Source organism: Mus musculus, chromosome 10 (genome assembly GCF_000001635.26).
Source record: "Mus musculus strain C57BL/6J chromosome 10, GRCm38.p6 C57BL/6J".
NCBI lineage: Eukaryota > Metazoa > Chordata > Mammalia > Rodentia > Muridae > Mus > Mus musculus.
Window position 1 is genome coordinate 14,066,468 of NC_000076.6, and position 18,993 is coordinate 14,085,460.

The window sequence follows — 18,993 nt, forward strand, 5'->3', positions numbered from 1 at the left end:
TGTTGTTTTGTAGAACGGTAACAGAAAAGATGCTGGTCTAGTGGGATTTGTATCATTAAGTTCCAGATACCATCCAGCCCTGCTGTAAATGCTCTTCTCTTTGTGTTTTCATTAGGTGAAGTCTGTGAGTTTTGTCAAAGCCAACGATAATCAGACCTACTTGAAAGATTAAGTGAATTGATTTCATTGGAACATTCTCTCAACAGCCAGCCAGTAGGTAAGTGAGGGTACTCCCTTTCAGTAGTTTGACTTCCGTCGCCAATGTGTGATATTAAGTAGATGCTCAGTGAGATTTTGACAAGAATTACATGAAGCTCTCAACACAAGTGATAGACCACAGGGATATTGCCTCAGTGAATGTATTTGGAGATCTGTCCTGCAGTTTTACTTTAGGTTTAAAAGTGTGTGTGTGTGTGTGTGTGTGTGTGTGTGTGTGTGTGTGTGTATGTATATATGTGTGGGATGTTTGTGTGGGAGGCAGTGCATGTGTATGAATGCATGCTCATATATATATGATGTGTGTGTGTGTTAGACAGTGTATGTGTGTGTGGGTAGCAATGTACGTGCATGTGTGTGCATACATGTACATGTGTATATGGTATGGGGGCAGTGTGTGTGTATATATATTTATATATATATATATATATATATATATATATATATATATATATATATGGGGGTAACAGTGTATTGCATGTGTATACATGCATGCACATGTATGTATAATATGTGTGTGCGTGTGGGGGGGAACAGTGTATGTATGTATGTGTGTGTATCAGTATCCAGGTACACAAAACCCAGGGAAGGATGTCAGATATCCCAATTTATCACTCTCTTACTTACTCATTTGCGACAGGGCCACTCACTGACTAGCATACTGGTCTAGCAGTCATCCAGCCCCGGAGGCTCATCCCCACAGTGTTAGTGTTATACACAAGCAGAAAGGTGAACCTTTAACCTGGGTACCCTCGGAATGCAGGCCTCAAGCTTGCTCTCACTGCATTGTCTCTGTAGTCCATGCAGTCTGATTTTCCTTGAACACTAGAAAACGTACCTTGCTATTTGGAATTGCTCCTTCTGTCCACTATTCTGTTTTATTTCATTCTATTGCCCTTGCACATGACAGTTTCAGGTTCTGCCACTAAAATTGCCACTAAAATTGCCACTAAAATTGAACTAATGTGGGACTATCACCTTTTACTTTGGGAGATATCTCTCTCTCTCTCTCTCTCTCTCTCTCTCTCTCTCTCTCTCTGTGTGTGTGTGTGTGTGTGTGTGTATGTGTGCATTCACGTGTGTGTCTTTGTCTACATCTTACTGGATTACAATCTAATATATAATAGGCTTTTCGAGAAACCTCACATCTTGCTGTATTAAGCCCTTCTCCTTCTCTGTGCCTGTGTGTCCGTGACAAGAACAGACATGTAGCTCAAGGCTTGCCTGGTTGAACTTTAGGTTGTGCTGGATGGCACTCGAGGCTCCTGAGATAGAAAATTGGGAACCAGGAGTTGTTTAGGCTGTTCCCAGATCGCTAGGGACTGCCAGAATTGAGTGGGAACAGGACTTTGGCTACTCTTAAAATGTCAGTGTAGTAAAAGCCTGCTCTCTCAACCAGATTTTTGGCATCAGAAAGTCTAAATGATACTGATTTTAGGGCTTGGTAATTTTTTTTTAAACTCAGGCAAACTCATGCTTTAATTAACCCTTTGTATAGTAACAGAATTTTTAGGAAACTATCTTCCTAATTTTAGGCCACAAGACATGAGTTACTAAAGTTTTACATATTTTTCCTGATGTACCTTGTTATTTAGTTTCTCTAACATAAATGGGAACTATTTAAAAAAAATCCAATGAGTGCTAATGAATAGGAGAAGAAAATGTCTAATGATTAGAGAGGTGGTTTCAAGCCAGACAACCCAAGGGTGCCGTTGGTCTCGCAGGCTCTCACTGATAATATTGTATGGCCTGTGGATACCAACAGCTACCTTGTCTCTAGTGATCTACCTTGAAGCCTCAGCCTTAGATCTTTCATCATTTGTACAGTCTTTGGACTTCTGGGAAAGTAGAAATATTAAATTTACAAACTGCAGGACATCTTTTTCATCCTTCTTTGTGAGGTACTTTATTCAGTATTCATTTGTGACCATGAATTCCCATTGTTATCTACACATAGTACCACTGGAAAACAGTCTTGAGTAATTAAATGGAGACAAGGCAGTGAGGTGAAAATCACACTGGGAAGAGAGACATCTAAAATGTTTCTAAAGCAGCGCTTACTTGTTTAGTAGTTTCTCTGGGTCAGAAGATGAAAATTAATGCCCCAAAGTCTTAACATCAGTACTGCTCGGAGGCTTGGCTCTTACAATTATTTCCAGTGTGTGTGCCACAGTGCTAACATCCAGTTTCAGCATGTGATATGCAGTGTCAGTTATGTGCAGGAGACTGAAAGCGGACATGGCCTTGCTGCCTGAGCCCTGGGCTTCTTTGACATCATCACTTTGAAAATACGGATCGTTTTGAGTTCAATAAGTGTGCTACTTGATCCATGATATTCTTGGAAGGTAAAACATATGGTCAGCAGGCAGAGGGAGCCAGGGACTGTTAGTGATCATTAGAGGGAGGTTAGTGTTAACCGATGAATGGCCAATGTTTAAACCTTACAGCAACTGTAGTTTTTCTACTGTATGCCTGCTGGTTCTTTAGCCTGCTAGCATGGACCTAACTCACAGAGATGACATGTTCTCAGTTCAACCACATATGTTTTTAGGAAGGCTTCCTATGGATTTCTTAAGCTTTTCTAATAATATGCATAGGCGGTATGGTCCATGACTCCTCACTCCATAAGTAACTGTTTCCCCTAGTTCAAATGAGGAATTTTCCTCCAAGTTATAAAATCTCCCCTGCAAATAGAAAGGAGCCTGAAAAGATAGGAGGCCTGCAACATTAGAATATTCATTTTACCGTACTTCTTGTCAAGATGAGAAATATGAGTTATTTTATCCTTATATTGATGCTCGCTTTATACACTGCTGGTTTTCTTCAAGTTGATAATGTTTTTGAGCAGACCTAATATTACATGTCTAGCTGGAATCTGTATATTACATGTCTAGCTAGAATCTGTATATTACATGTCTAGCTGGAATCTGTATCTGTTTCCATGGGTTCTGATCTACATTCTCAGGTGTATGCCTCTTTTATTCAATGGGGTGGATATTTAGAGGTGCCTCTTCATTGAGCAGTCTGTATGATTCAGGATCCTGCCTCACAATTACTTTAAACTAAGGATTAAGATCCCTTGTCTATTTGGGAATATTGGATTTCAGAGTCGTGTCACCTCACCCAGAATTGTGTAACCACTACAGTTATTAGGATTTAGAATCAGAAATTATTGAAATATGATAATTATTCTCATGTAAAGAAGCACAAGATATCTGATTTTGATTTCTGTAGGAATTGCTCTATTTTGTGTTTTTTTTTTTCTCAGACAGATTGTTCAATCTTCTATGGCTCTTTTCCCTTTTAATATGCCAATGTATGGTTTTTATTTCTCTTATTTCTACAAATTCAGAAAATAAAGGAATACTCTCGACTTGTGTTTGGACACATTTTGGGCTTACTATAACTTATGCCCTTGCAGACCATCCACAGTAGATCCTGGAAGCAGCTATCCAGCTGTTTGCTCTTGAGGAGGGGCAGTTTTGGAGATTTTTACATGCATGGAAGCTGTTTCGTTTTATGTCCCCCCTGCTTTACTATAACGGAAGAGAGTATCATACATGTTTAGGTACTGACAAGTAGGTGTGAAACTAGTCTTTTAAAAGCATTTATATCTGACTTCCAAAGATCTCTCTCTGTTTCTTCCTTATAGTAGATTCAGAAAGAGCCCATGAGTGACTAGATTTCATGAGCTGTGTGTTTCAGGTTTGAAAGAGTATTTCCTTGCACTTTTTAAGCATCATACTTCATTCAGTCACGAGATCAATAACTTGTCCATCTGTGTAGCCAGGCAGCATTCATTAAGCGGGTCATATGACCAAATACATCCCACTTCATGTCTGTTCAGTAGCTATTCACCACCCCGATGCAAGGAAAGCAGCCGTCCTTGTTTCAGAAGAGGCTCTTCTGTTGAGTTATTTTTGCCTCTTTCCTTTGGTTTGTATTGTACCACGGCTGTGTAGGGAACTTCTTATCAGCTACTCTCTGTATCACCCCTACATAGTGAAACAGTTTCTGTGTGCCTTGTTTCTATGTGTATTAACACTTGAGTGTAATAATTTATCATTTACAAATAGTGTTTACCTATGTTATCTTATGGGAGAAATATAGCTATGATATAGACATTATATATACTTTATTTTGTGTACAAGGAAGTGGAGTCGACAGCTGGGGCGAGGTGCTACACCTAGTCATTTAGTCAAGGTCAGAGCCACTGTGATTCACTGATTTACCCAATGTCAGGTGACATGTCACAGGCACTGTGTGGTCATGGATCTGTTTGACTGGCATTCTCCAAATATTGGAGCTTTATGGATATGGTCACTACATTCTGTTTAACATAGGTAAGAGAAGCCATATTGAAATTGTGAGAAAGAATTTGATTTTAGGGATTCTCCAGTGAGCCCAAAAGATTACACAACAGCATGACAGATACGATCTAACTGAAAGCCCTGTTAAACTTACCCAGCCATTCACTCCCATATGAGAATCTTTCCAGCGTCAAACAGTATGTCTACAGAGTAAGAATGAGTTCTTGAATTCAGGCTTCTTGGGCATTTATAGCATTTATTATAAATTTTTAAATTAAATAATGATCAAACCTATCTATGTAGAGATGCTCATTTTATGTTTGAACCTAATCCCACTGTGAGTTCTTACCCATGAAGTCACAAGTGATAAATTAACTCCATCGTCTGCTGTTTCTGTTGTTTACACTCCTGGCTGATGAGCGTCACTGATGTCATAGTCTGGTTAATCCTTTTATTTTAGGGTTACTGGTCTTTTTGCTTTATCTTACCTGGTTTCGTATCCCTTCAACCCTACCTGTGGCTTTCATATCACTTCTTGTTGGCATTTCTATGCTTACACCCAATGATGAAATAGTGTGTTTTGTTGTGTTGTGTATCATAAGGCCCTCAGTAGAGCAACAGTAGATCTTTATTTTATCAGTATCTCCCTCACCCTGGGGGAAAATAAAGATTCTTGAGCAAAATAATAGATATCCCATAACTATTGATTGGACTTTACTAAAATATTTGTAAGTTCCCTTTCAAAATTCAGGTTGCATTCTGAAAAAAAAAATGTCCATGGCTAACAAGTTAATGACATTAGTGAGATGGATCAGGAAAGATGCATCTTTCCAAATATCCAGAGCTGAGTCACTTAGCACAACCGTTTGAGCTTTCAGTGCCCACGTTTTAATGTTTTCATTTGAAACTTTATTATAAAAAATAGCAAATAAGAAAAATCACACACTAAAGACTATACACAAGTGGTTAAAGGTATATTTGATAGTAAAGGATGAGATCCAATGTGACACTCCAATGCTTCCACTCTGAATGGCTGCTCTAGGATGCTTCCCTCTGGATTTTATACTTCTTTGAGCTGTGTTGTCTTAGGATCTAGTACCTCCTTGAAGTGTAAAATGCAAATGCTCTTAAAGTAATACAGGCACCATGGCAACAAACATAATCAAGTGGGAGAAAACTCAGGAGATGAAATGACATGCGGTCGGTGAACCTGTGAACATGTAGGATAGATGCTGGGAGATTTAGAGGCAAAAAACTGAGACAGGATGGCCTTGTGCCACTGACAGTGTCGAGTGCCCGAGGGTTCTTAAGCAGGAGAGCCAAGTACAGAGCTGCCTGCCGTTTAGGAGGCTCTTGTGGGTTGTGTTGGCTCCTAGGAGCAGAGGTGGGGTAGGGTAATCGGGTGTAGCAATCATTGCAGGCTTCGGGTGTGTTCATATCAAGTCACTCAAGAGCTGTCACCTTGTGGTGTGCCCTTATTGTCTCTGCACTCATGTCACAAAGGCACTGCCTAGATGTTCAGGGAATTCTTTCTCCTTTGGCTTCCTTTGACTCCTCCTTGGTTCCTCCCTTCTCAGGTCTTAAATGCCAGGCTTCTGTGGCTCTGTTTAGCTCCACTTGTTTTTTCCTTCTGGTTCTCCTGATACTTGCACAGGTCACTACCCCTGCTGACTGCTACTGTATCCTGTGTACCCGAGGGCACTGTGCCCAGTACTCTCCTTCACTGTGGTCTCCTGGCTTTGTGGACTGGAGCTTGGGCAGTTCTTGGGGACTGGGTTGGACTTGAATGATAGCAAAGAGGACTGACAGGCCACAGACCTGGAAGGAAAAGTATGTAGGAGACATGGTGGGACTCCTCACTGGATGGTGCGTGCGTGTTTCTGCTTATGGTTTGGAGGTGGGAAGCTTTCAGCTTTGATCCTGGAGTTAAAATTCGACTTTTCACATAAAAACGAAAAGAGAGATGCCAGTTTGGGTAGCAGTGTGATCAATTTGCTTTTATACATTTTAGATAACACCAGATGAAATGCATGTATTTTTCATTTGTCCTGAGGGCTCTTGGTTGGAAACAAGAATCCACTGGAAAACTTGAGTCTTCCCCCATTTCTTGGTGTCCCCTCAGCTCACTAAGTACTTCCCAACAAATTCACCTCCTTGGGGTCACGCGTACTTGTCAGGACTCCCATCAGCTATTGCCTCTTTCAGCCTCCCAGAACAATAGCAGACAGGAGAAGTAGCCTTCTGTTCCTTTTGAAGATAAGGACCCCTACCCTCTCATGGTTTGCTGAAATAGCACAGCAAAGGAGTGGTGTGGCCCCTGCAGCCGAAATGCATAGGCACATATTCTCTTTCTGTGTGGTGTATTTCATTTGGTAATACAGTGAGGGGAAATGGGGGAGGGGAGTTATTGAGCACCAAAATAGAGAAGAATATACTAGCTATGCGAATAAAATGATTCCTTCAATCTAATGACAAGAAAAGCTTAGGTTCCTAAATTTGACGGAAGCAGTGAGTTTGCTGCTTTGGCATAACTCCCTGGTGCTTGCATACATACCAATCTCAGAAGAGATATTCTGGATTAAATCAGTTTATGAGCATCCTATGGTCCTGTAATTACCATTTGTCATTACCTTGTGTAGTAATGATTAAAGCACACATGTTGTAAGTATAGGGCAGTGGATGTATCTTAGATCTTAAGCCATGAAAGATTTCCATTAACAGAGTGATTTGTGCACGAATAAATTATTCATTGACTGCAGCATAGCTTCATTCTGTCATCAGCCTTAAGTGGAAATTTTAAGAACACCAATCATCATGGACGCCAACACTGCTGGCTGAGCCCTCATTCCTTTTTTTTTTTTTTTTTTTTTTCATGGAACGAATTTTTTTGGCGACTTGTGAAATATTTTAGTTTTGTTAAATTTGGTGAACATTTATTTGAGGCAGTACTGCCATGTGCAGTTTAGTGTTCTGGAAGTATAGAGGAAGACAATGACCAGTAAGCCTGTGGATTAGATTTCAGTTGCTTACACTGCCCCCCACCCCCAGTCCCACCCCTGAGCTAGGAGTAGTCTTTACCTGACTTGAATATAAGGATGCTTGTGGCAGTGCCCTTGGGAATGTCTAAATAGAATGCTTTGTGAATACAAGAAGAAAGCAACCACATCTATGCTCTTGTTGGTGTCCTGGGGTTGGGGGCGGGGCGAGGTGGACTCTAGGATCAAATAGAATTTTCTAAGAATGGCTTTTAAGAAGGGAGGGATCTTGTCAAGAAGGAAGAATTAAACCCACCTAGTACAAGGCACGGGATGAATATCGTCATTTTAAACGATTGAGACAGGGCATCAATAATGGGAGGATGTGAAGGAAGGGACAGGGAAGCAGTCTAAAAAGTAGAGAGAGCCTTGCATGTAATTGTAATCTTAATCCATGCTTTGTTTTGGAGATTAAAAGAATGTTACTACATTTTTGAGCTAAAGAGACACACATTGCCTTGTTTTGGGGGGAGCTAACTAAAGCTTAATTGATGACAGTATTGCAGGGAAAGATCAGAAGAACTGGAGGCAGATAAGATAGGAGGTGCCTGAGTTAGTCTCTGTGAGAGGTTATAAGGTTCCACCCTCAGATAGTTACTGGAACACAAACAAGGAGCAAATTGGAGAGAACGCAGTTAGTGAGTTACCTGTACTGCAGGATTTTTGTAATTGACTGTGAGGGCTGGGAGGTAACAAGAAGATAACAATCCAGTGACTGTATAGTAAACGTGAGAGAATCAGTCCATATTATGGAAATGTCCATTAATCTCTGTACACTGTACTGGGTGATGGAATGCGTATTGAGGATAATGAGGTCATTCTAGCCAAAATAGCTGAGTAAGTAGTATTTGCGGATTTCATATACTACCCAGGTAGCTGAAATCAGGGGACAGAAGCCATTGAAAAGGAGACAGGGTTTACTTGTAGTCACAGAGGCTTCAGTTCATGTCCACTGGCTACATAATTGCTGGACTATGGTGGAAGGAAGCTTCCCACCTTGTGGTGACCAGGAAGCAGAAGCTAGGGACATGTAGCCTTTCAAAGCCAGTCCTTGGTTGCCTACATCTCCTAAGTAGGCTTTCCTTGTTCCTACCTCCCAAATGCCCGAGTGCCATTGCATTCTGAATCCGTTCATGGATGGGTCCGTCTGTGAGAGCGACATTCTCATGCTCAGATCACTTCTTGATGATTGGATCCATCAGCTGGGGACAAGCCTTGAGCGTGAGGACTTCGTGGGGATGCTGCGTTTGTAGACCTTACGGAGTTGTCAGAAATGTAGTTGAAAAAGAAGACAGGAGAGTGTAAGGATAGCTGAGGGAGGAGGAGCCTGCTAGAGAGAAGCGCTCCCACTGAGAGGTGGATCCTGCCTGTGCTGGGTGTCCTGTTTAATGGGTGGGGAGCAAAGGTATGTTAGATGTGTCAGGATTCTGATTGTTAGCCAGTACTATGCTCTAAGGAAAGGCCAGTGGCTGCCATAATGGGTCCAAGGCAACCATGACGACGGTTCAGTGTAGACGCGGAGGTAGGAATGTTCTGAAAGTCGTGGAAGTACTGGTAAAAGTGTTTTAATAGCTATTTCTTATCTTAAAGATGTAATTAAACACATAAGTGAGAAGAGGGGCTGAGAGTTGTTAGTGGTTTTGGTTTTTTGTGTTTGTTTGTTTGTTTGTTTTTTCTCAGTGGTTTCTCCTTGTTGGGTAAAGTTTATATAAACCCGGGTAGATCTTTGTGTTCTGGCTAGCCTGAGAGGCGTCACTTGAGAACAAGTTTGTCCCACTGCAGATTTCAAAATACTACAAAAGCATTGGGCTTCTTGCTGCCAGCTCCCTACCCCCCTCAGCATCCTCCTCAGTTCCTCCTTTCAGGCACCCTGCTGATAGCTTCAGGCACTGTGTAACCTTGGCCTAGGCCAGGGAATCCTCAGGCTCTTGCCTCTGTCCCATGGAGAAGGAGAGTTCTACAGAGAACAATCTGGGGAAGTGGGTGTGGGAGCGCACATACACACACCTACCAATTGTTCCTGTTCTCAAGAACACTCACGAACTACTTGACAAACTACATAGTCATATACAAGGGCACCTTGCGTTGTTTACAGCCCGAGGAAGGAGAGGATAGTGGTGTAGAATTCAAACACCAGGTGGAAGGGATAGGATTTTTATCTCGTTTTGGGTTTTCTTGTCTGTATTTTTTTTAATGAGGTTATTACAAGCACCTGGAACAACAGAACAATTTTTATGCAACTACCCATATTATTGAATTAGATGATGATATAACCTTGAATTTCAAGAAATAGAAGAAGTGCTGGAGACGGGCATGGTGGCGCACGCCTTTGATCCCAACACTTGGGAGCGGAGGCAGGCGGATTTCTGAGTTTGAGGTCAGCCTGGTCAACAGAGTGAGTTCCAGGACAGCCAGGGCTACACAGAGAAACCCTGTCTCAAAAAACCAAAAAAGGAAAAAAAAAAAAAAAAAAAAAAGGCTGGAAAGGAAAGACAGACAGTGGGAAAGAGCATGTGCCCTGTAACCCTGTAGTGCACAAAGACTCTGAGCATGCCTGTGACCCTGTGTCCACTCGCTGGTTTATCCTTTTGTCACCAAACGTTTCTGAGTTCTGTTTCTATTCAGGCTGATGACTAGGAAATGTAATGGGGCTGGGAAAAAGACTTGCAAATTTCTAAACAAAATACATTATGGGAAACCAGCCAATATAAGCAGGCTTCTCAGAATGGTAGGATGGATAGTTTGTATGAAATTTACAAGGTAATATTCAATACTTATCTCTCCTGAAAGTTGTTGCCTACTCCTGTGAACCCCACAGTATGTTCAGCCCATGAGAGCTCAGTCAAGTTCTCAGAAGAGTCGCAGTGGGACGCCTCTTGCTTTTGGAGGAATCAGAGACATCAGCCTTGACTCCTGCACCCTGTCATTGTCTTGGTGAGGAACCAAGTGAGGAAGATTCCTTACATGGCCCTTCCCTCTAAGGTCTTAGATGAAGCCCTGGGACAGATGGCGTCAGGATGCTTGCTTGTGTGTCCATGGAAACGTTTGGGGGCCCTTTGGAAGCACCAGGAAGATGTCATAACGAGTGGCTGAGTGCAGAGCCGAAGACCCTTGTGCGCCGAAGACTTAATCCAGACTCCTAGAGCATATTGTCATTTTTATTATCCTCTCCCGGTCTCATAGTCACTATTTTTCTATTTTTCTGCTGTCAGTGACAAGTTTGTGTCTTGTAGGATTTATCATTTTTATTTTATCTTGTTTACGTTGCATGAGAAAGCAAGGGCCTCTCTCCCCTTCTTCCTTGTTTTGTAGCAAATATTCATGAATGTTTGATGAGGTGTACTGTGCAGGCAGGTTAACATCTATTTTAAATAGTCAGAAATTCAGGTTTAGCCAAGAGACTGGGGTATTTTGTTATATGACTCTTAATCTCTAATTCTTTTGTTTCCAATGAAAATAAAAGTGTGCCTTTTTATGATATAAGCACAAATGGCAATCATTTTCATTATGCCAATTATAAAATTGGAGTTTTATAGTGAGTGAACACTAACATGTTTTTTTATGTTGACTAAAATATTTGAATTAAATTTATTAATTGTGTAGCATATTAAGAGTATTTTTAAATACCCAATGAAGATTTGGAAGATTTTCTTTTTAATTATGATGAGATGTGTATGTGGGTTTTAAATTCTAGAAAGAAAAATTAATTTCATCTTGATATTTTTCTAAATACTCTACATTTGCGCCTCCGTTATCTTTTAAAACTTGACATCATCTTGCATCTTATATATGTGACTTTGGAGAAAAGAGAAGAACTAGTCTGATATGTTTATTTTGATCCATCCATCCATCCATCCATCCATCCACCACTCCTGCCCTTCCTTCCTTCCTTCCCTCTCTTCTACTCCCTCCCCTCTTCCTTTCTTCTTGATAGGGTTTGGTCAATTTTTTTTTTTCATTTTTCAAGACACACAGGTATAACTGTGATATCAGGGGACCTAAACAACAAATAAAAATAGATAGCTGGAAGTGAATAGAATATTTCTATCTGATGCAGAAATGTGTCAGAAATTACTCATCAACTATAAAATTCTCTTTCATCACTTACATGCCAATAAGAGATGGCATTATATAATAGCTAGAGCCCTAAGTCCATTTAATTAATTGTTTGATTTTTTTTTAATTTTGGCATTTTTGTTGGTAGAGGCAGTGTGACCTATATAGCTTAGGGTAGCGTTGAATTCTCTGTGTAGCCAAGGATGGCTCTGAACTCCTGCTGCTCTTGCCTCTACCTCCCAGGCGCTGGGGTGACCAGCATGTTGCGAGCTGAACCTTTTCCAGATGACAGACACAAGACTTGAAGTGCTTTGGTTACTTAACACTTCCTCTCTGAGGTTCACTGTAAATGCAGCTACACAAAATCTGGATACCAGCGTTTTTATCCCCGAGTTCTTTGAACATATACGTAATGGGGTTGATTTCTATGCTAAGAATTAAAAAAATATATGACATTTTTAAAAAACCAAATTCAGATGCTAAAAAGACATTTCATTTCTAAACCAAATCTGTATTTTTTTAAATGGAAACATTGTTTTCAGGATGTGTTCTACCTGTATAGTATGCAGAGTGTAAGCTCCATTCTTTCCATCCCCTTGGAATGAAGAAATGAACTGGTTTGCAAAGAAAAACTGAAAATGAAGGGGGCTGGAGAGATGGCTTTGCTGTCAAAAGCCCTTCCTGCTCTTCCAGAGGACTGGACTTTAGTTTCCAGCCCCAATGTCAGGTAGCTCACAAATGCCTTGAATTACAGCTTCAGAGAATGCCCTGCTCTCTTCTGGCTCGCTTAGGCATGTGTGTGAACAGGTGCGCATGCACACAGACACACACAGATACACACAGACACACAGGAATGAAAACATTATCTATGTATATCTATATATATATAGATATACATATATATGTATATGTGTACATATATACATATATAGATATACATATATGTGTACATATGTATACATATATATGTATATAATACATACACACATATTTGTTTATCTGAGCCAAACTGATAGCATATTTTTTTAATCTCAGTACTCAGAAGACAGAGAAAGAGGCATTATCTCTTGAGTTCAAGGCCAGCCTTTACTACAGAGCAATTTCTAGGCAAGTTAGAGATAAACAGTGATACCTTGTTTCAAAAACAAAATATAACAAGTCTATATATGAACACACACATGTTTTGCATGTGTGTAAATATGTATGTGTATATATGATATTCATAACTTTATTTTAAATATTCGTTAGAATTATAATCACTTTTTATATCTGCTTTACATGTGCTTTATTTTACATACATAGCTTTGATTTTGGAACTCTGATGGAAATTTTAAATTGAAATTAATTAATGTATTTTAATCTTGGCACTGTGAGTTATTCTTTAGAACAGATGCAATTAGCTAACATTTCTGCAGAATGCATTTTCAATTGTTTTTACTAATGACAAAAGTATTTGTAAGGTCTTTTCTTAAGATGTCTAAGTGAATTAAGTCTGGAAGTGTGCTGTATAATTTCTATAATGGTCATTAGAGTTAGATACAGTTAGAATTACATATTTAACAATATAAAATAATATATGGGTCATTCTCAGTAACACAGGATTTCTGTGTTTTATTTTCTAACATTTAAAGCCTTAATAAACATGTTTTTGGGGTCGGGATTAATATGTTGGCAGAGGTATGAGCTCACTGGTGGAGAGAGGGAGCAGCCATTAACTTCAAAGTACATTGAACTGCCAGGAAGCCCTGGGTGCTGCTTCTTGATGGCTAAGAAATATCTTTCCCCATCCCTTGAAATATAAGAGACAATTCTATTCAAAGTACCCACTGTGTTCACTAAGTTGTTAAAATGCTTAGCCCAAGATTTGGTCCTCAGAGTTTAAGTGACGGATAATGACCAGAAATATGAAAGGATGCTTTTGGAAGCCTGGTACATCCTTGTTGACTCTTGTTACTAGTATCTAACCCTTTAGACTCCCATTTTAATAAGTCTGAGAGGTGCACCCATGTGAGGAATGAAGACTGTAGAGGATGTTGGCATCCAAGAACCTTTCGGGAAGGAAGTAGAACAGAGATGAAGGAGGGCTCAGTGAAGTCCTCCTTTTTGCCTCTAAGTAAGAATTTTAGCAGTCTCCAGCTGCAGACTCCCTGCATCCTGACTCTTGGGGCAAGTTCCCACTCCCGGATCAGCTGTGGTTTAGCATCTGGCTAGAAAGCAGTGGTAGATGCCCAGAGGGGCAGGGCATATGTGCCCAGGGTGGTGTGGCATATGTGTTGCCCCCTTAATTCCTCAGTCTGGAGCTGAGTGATCATGGTATATAGGGAAAAAATTAAAAATCCCTGATGGAGCTTATTTTCTCACTGTTGGAAGAGGAGAGTGGATTGTAAGCCAAGTTTAGTTTGAGTCTTAAGAACTCATAACTGGGGAGAAACTCTTGGCTGCCAGGATTTGTTGGGCATGAAGTTTAAGAGTTCAAGTGAAGGCTCACCGACATTCTTAATTTAACCAGAGATGAAATCTTTATCTATAAAGACCGTGGAGTTCCTCGGGATTTCGTCTCAGTTGTTCAAGTTGTAGATTGGATGGGAATGGTTTTCTGGCTCCTTCCCGTTGTTCTGAGCAGCAATGGATTTAATTCTTCATCAAATGAAGAATTTGAAATATCCTGCTAGTGTATTTCATGTGGGTCAGCTAAACAGGCTTGCTTGCTTTTCATTCTTTGAAGCTTTAAATTTTAAGCAGAATGACTCTTTAGGGTGTGTGTGTGTGTGTGTATGTGTGTGTGTGACTGTGTGTTTGGGAATGTACATATGACAATGTCTTCCCTCACACTCATTCTCGGTGACCTACAGACTTAACACTAATTTCAGGAGTGTAGCTTAGGCAGAGTGCATGCCTAGCTGTGTGGAAGCCCGGCTTCCATCCTTGGCACTGCATAAATCAAGCATGGTGGCCTGTGCACTCAGCAGTTCAAGGTCACCCTCTGCCACGTAGTGAGTTTGAAGCCAGCTGGGATACAGAAAAATCTGTCTCCAAACTGGGGTGTCTGCGAAGATGACTCAGAGAATAAAATCGAGGCACAATACCTCATGTCTGTAATGCTAGCACATCTGTGACGAGAGGGGAGGCAGAGCCAAAAGAATTCCTAGAAGCCTTAGAGCCAACTAGCTGTATGTATCAACAGGAAACCTGAGAATCTTTCTTACACAAGGTACAAGGTGAAGACTGATACCCAAGGTGGCCTTCTGACCTTTCATGCAAACTGTGATGCACACATACCTGTGTCCCGCATCATTACACACACACACACACACACACACACATACACACATACACACACATCATGCATGTGCAAACACACTTAAAACTAAAAAGTAATTATATTGCAATTATACAGACTACCAATATATTTCATCAAAAAAATAGAGTATGAAAATTTAAAATTTTTAGACTAATTTTAAAAAGCTCTTTTAGTAAATATCCCAAATAATACTTTAAAAAGCAAGTCTGCATTATACTAAATAAAACATTTTAATCCAAAATTACTCTAATAGCATAAGCTTATATATAAAGTATATGTAAATTAAAAAACTATTCTGACAACTAAGAGAGAGAAAGAGAGATAGTGTATGTGTGTTTAAGTTTAAATATTACCAAGTTTCATGCTGTTGTGGTGAAACTCAAACAATGTTCGGATTCAGTGTGAAATGTCAACTTATATGTGACTATAAATAATTAACATCATGCTTCCTGTGGCCGACATCTTTACTAATAGCATATTAAGAAGGAATGCTTAATTGCAAATTGTTCTAAATACTACATTAATTCATCGGCAACTGTGGGCCTTGGATCAGACAGAACACTGTGTGACAGGAGCAGAGTTGCTTGGTGGTTGTGCTTTGTGAAGCAGGCTCCTTTGTGCTCATGCTAATGGCCACAGCTAGGTACTGTGTCCTTCTTTGAACCAGAGCATTGGGCTGCTTAAACCTGTATACTCGGAATGGTGTCTATTTACATACTCTTCAATGTCACAACCTTGCAAACCTTCAGGCCATTCATTCCAGCTATTTTTTGTTTTAATTGGTGCAAAGAGATTAAGGCAAAAGGATCCCCCAGGAGCCTAAACATGTGTAGTCATGGTTTAATATTAGAGGTACCTGGATGCTGGTGATAAAGGTGCCATGTGGTTTCAGTACATTTTGTGTATTGTGTATAGTGTGTATAGTGTGTGTGTGTGTGTGTGTGTGTGTGTGTGTGTGTGTGTGGCACGTGGGCCTTCTAAAGCATGAGATTCAGAGCCCAGAACTTGTCTTGCTTGGGCACAGGGCTCTGTTGGCCATGGGGCATCTGGGCATTAGCATTCTTGCTGCGGGCACCATCTGCAGAGGCAGCAGAGGGCTATCTTCCTGAGGACACTAGGGGAGCTGGCCCAGGAAGGAGGAAGCAGCAGATGGTGTTGTGACTGGCTGTCAGACTGCCTGTGGGCTCTTCGAAGGTTCCCTTGCTGGAGTCCTAGAAATACTTAGTTGGGACTTTTCAAGGGGACCAGAGGTCCTGTGTGAGCAGGAACAAAACTTGTAGTTAATTGGTGTTAATGTTGCTACATATGTACTTGCCTGGATGCTGGGATGGTCTGGTTGTGTCAGCAGTCCATTTCCAAGTCAGTAAATCCTCCCTTCTTTTCTGTCATAGGGAAAAGGAAGGCCATTTCTAGCAATGTTTTTCTCTTATGATTGCAAAGGAGAAGAATGGTTTTATTTCTCTTTGCAACTGTTCTCCATGAAGAAATAAGGGACATAACTCAGTGACTGTAGCTAGATGAAACAATCATGGGGCTTATCATTATCCAAGGGTGGGACTCTCACATGCAAATGGAGAGAATTCAGTTAAAGAAAACAATGGCTAGGTCTCACTAACCTCCTAGCTGCCTGTTCGCCTTCCTGCCTTCCTTTATTAGAGGAAGAGCCAATCAAGGTAGCTATAGCAGCATCCCTGGCTTTGCTGTCAGCCAAGGTCATAGCTGCTAGCCCTCTCTGTTCACAAAATGTCTTTATGACATAACAAGTCAAGATGATGCAGGCATTAGACATATGTACCATCTCTTGTTCATAATTGCTAACGAAGACTTTAAACTTCACTTGTAATTTGGATATGGATGTCTCATAATAATTTTTTAAAAAGTAATCCAGTTTTTTTCCTGTTGCATAGTTAAAAATATTATGCCCTGCAGGGCCCACAGACATCAGATAGGGAAAGAGAACAGAACTGATTTCATGTATATATCAGGAGCATTTATTCGTTCATTCATTCATTCATGCACTCATTCATTCATTCTGGATAGGGATTGATTGGTTGAGTTTTGTTCTCAATTCCAATAAAGGCAAAATAAATACTCACAAATGCATTTTCCTGAGAGTGCTCAACAACATCTTGCCCTTCTTTTCTGCTTCTGTCTCTCTTCTCCCTCCTTGACAGTGGAACTCCCAGGGAAGCAGGCAGATAAGGAAAGCTCAGAGACTCTTGCTCTCTCTTGCTCCTCTCTTGCTCTCCTGCCCTTGCTCTGTCCTCTGTCCTCTCGCCTCTTCCACCGTCTCTCTCTGTGTTCTCATGACCGGTCTCTACTCCTCTACTTCTCTACTCTCTCTCTCCCCGTCTGCCTTTCTTTGACTCTACTACCCTCTTAACTCCCCTCCCCATGCCCTTAATAAACTCTATTCTATAAAAAAAGGAGAGCTCAGAGAAACAGGAACCAAACCCTCTCCTTCGTGTTCTTTCTGGGTCTCTCCCGAAGTCTTGGTGGCATCCGCAGTTCACTTTCATATCAGTAAATACTCTCATTGGCATAGGTACTAAAAGGATTCTTCTAGAAATCCATTGATTGGAGAGGGTAGGAATGGTTTTATTTCTCTCTTTGACTCTTGTCTGTGAGGGAGCAGAAAGACGGTCATGGCAGCAAGAGGATGGAGAAGTCCTAGGCCACACAAAGACCCATGTTGTACCATAACACATCAAGGCCTTAGGGCCTGGTAGAAGAGGAAGTCAAAGAACTTTCCTTTCTTCACCATGTGACCTTCTGCCATTTCACCTGATTTTCATGTCAATAAATGGGCACCTTTGTCTTCATCAGGAAGTCTTTGACTATGATGAAGTCCATGCCCATGCAGGTCTTGATGGCTCCTCCTGCCTGCGCTTTCTAGGCCTAGCAGAAGTGATGAGTTGTGACAGTCTTCAGGAGTGCTTGCCCCAGTGTCACCCATCATTACATGCTTGTCCTACTAGTACCAATAAAAAAAGTTATTAACCCCAGATTATTTAATTCATTTTTAATGGGCATATTCAAATCTATGCATGTCTTCCCTTATGGTTGACACATCTTTTCAAAAATACAATGAGCTTGCTTAAATGAATTCAGGAACTCTTCCCATGTTATGTCTCTCTGACTTTTAGATGAATCTTAAGTCAGAAACATCAACTGAAAAATACAGACCTAATGGCCTGGTAAAGGTGGCCACTTTAAAGGTGGTAAATGGTGCCAATTTAAAGCACCAAGTAATTCTAATGGAGCCATTACTTTTATCTCCATTTAACAGATTAGAAAAGTGAGGCACAGAGAGGTTAGGTAGTTCACCTGATGCTATGATTTGTTCATTGAGTGTGGGATATGATTCAAAGCTGATATTCTGGCCCAGATCCGCATGATCTGGCCTGGATGTCGCATGCCTCTTGTTATTACATCAGTGCTGTACACCAGGGTTTCTTTGGATTGCGGAATGAGTGTGTCTGTAAGAAGGGAGCCTTTGGATGGTCTGTGGTGTTGTCTATGTAGTCTTAGGAGGGCCTCTCCCCGTCTCTCTGAAAGATACTGTTGTCATTTGGTTCTAAGCCTGTTCCACTTTATTGCCTTTTAGTATGAGGGCAGGAAAAACAGGTTCTTACTTAAAATTGGAGTTGTTATGGAAGGTGCCAGGTTTGGACTGTCTTCGTATTTCAGGGATGTGACAAGCCTTTGCTATTGAAGCTTTCTAGTTGGCAGCGTTAGTAGGTGCACGTTGACATTTCTGTCTACATTCCTGTGTCTTAGAGGGAAAATAAGTTTGCCAGTGTTTATCTTCCTGAGTATTACTTGACATTAGTGCTGCCCGAGAAGCCAAACTTGCTTGAACCAGTCACCCAGATGGCCAGACTGGGTGGCGAACCTGCCTTAACGATGCTCGGCGGTTGACACGTGGGGCTGTGAGGTGTGCTGCTCCCTCGTCTGTGCCAGGCATGCAGAGCGTGTTCTTTGATGGGGTGAGACAGATGGTACCCTGCAATCTAAAATGATGAGGCAGGAAAGAAAAGTTGAAAAAAAAAGTAGAGAAAGGGCATTTGATTTT

The 18,993-nt window shown here is 40.9% G+C and overlaps 1 protein-coding gene across 23 annotated transcripts in view; it reads left to right on the forward strand.

The window, feature by feature from the left end:
• Hivep2 (human immunodeficiency virus type I enhancer binding protein 2) overlaps positions 1-18,993 on the forward strand; it is a 189,770-nt gene that overhangs the window by 104,859 nt on the left and 65,918 nt on the right. For all 23 annotated transcript variants that reach the window (XM_006512556.2, XM_030244891.1, XM_030244892.1 and 20 more), the window contains one exon: positions 116-217. The gene's annotated coding sequence lies outside the window, so the exon portion shown is untranslated. The remainder of the gene's footprint in view (positions 1-115; positions 218-18,993) is intronic.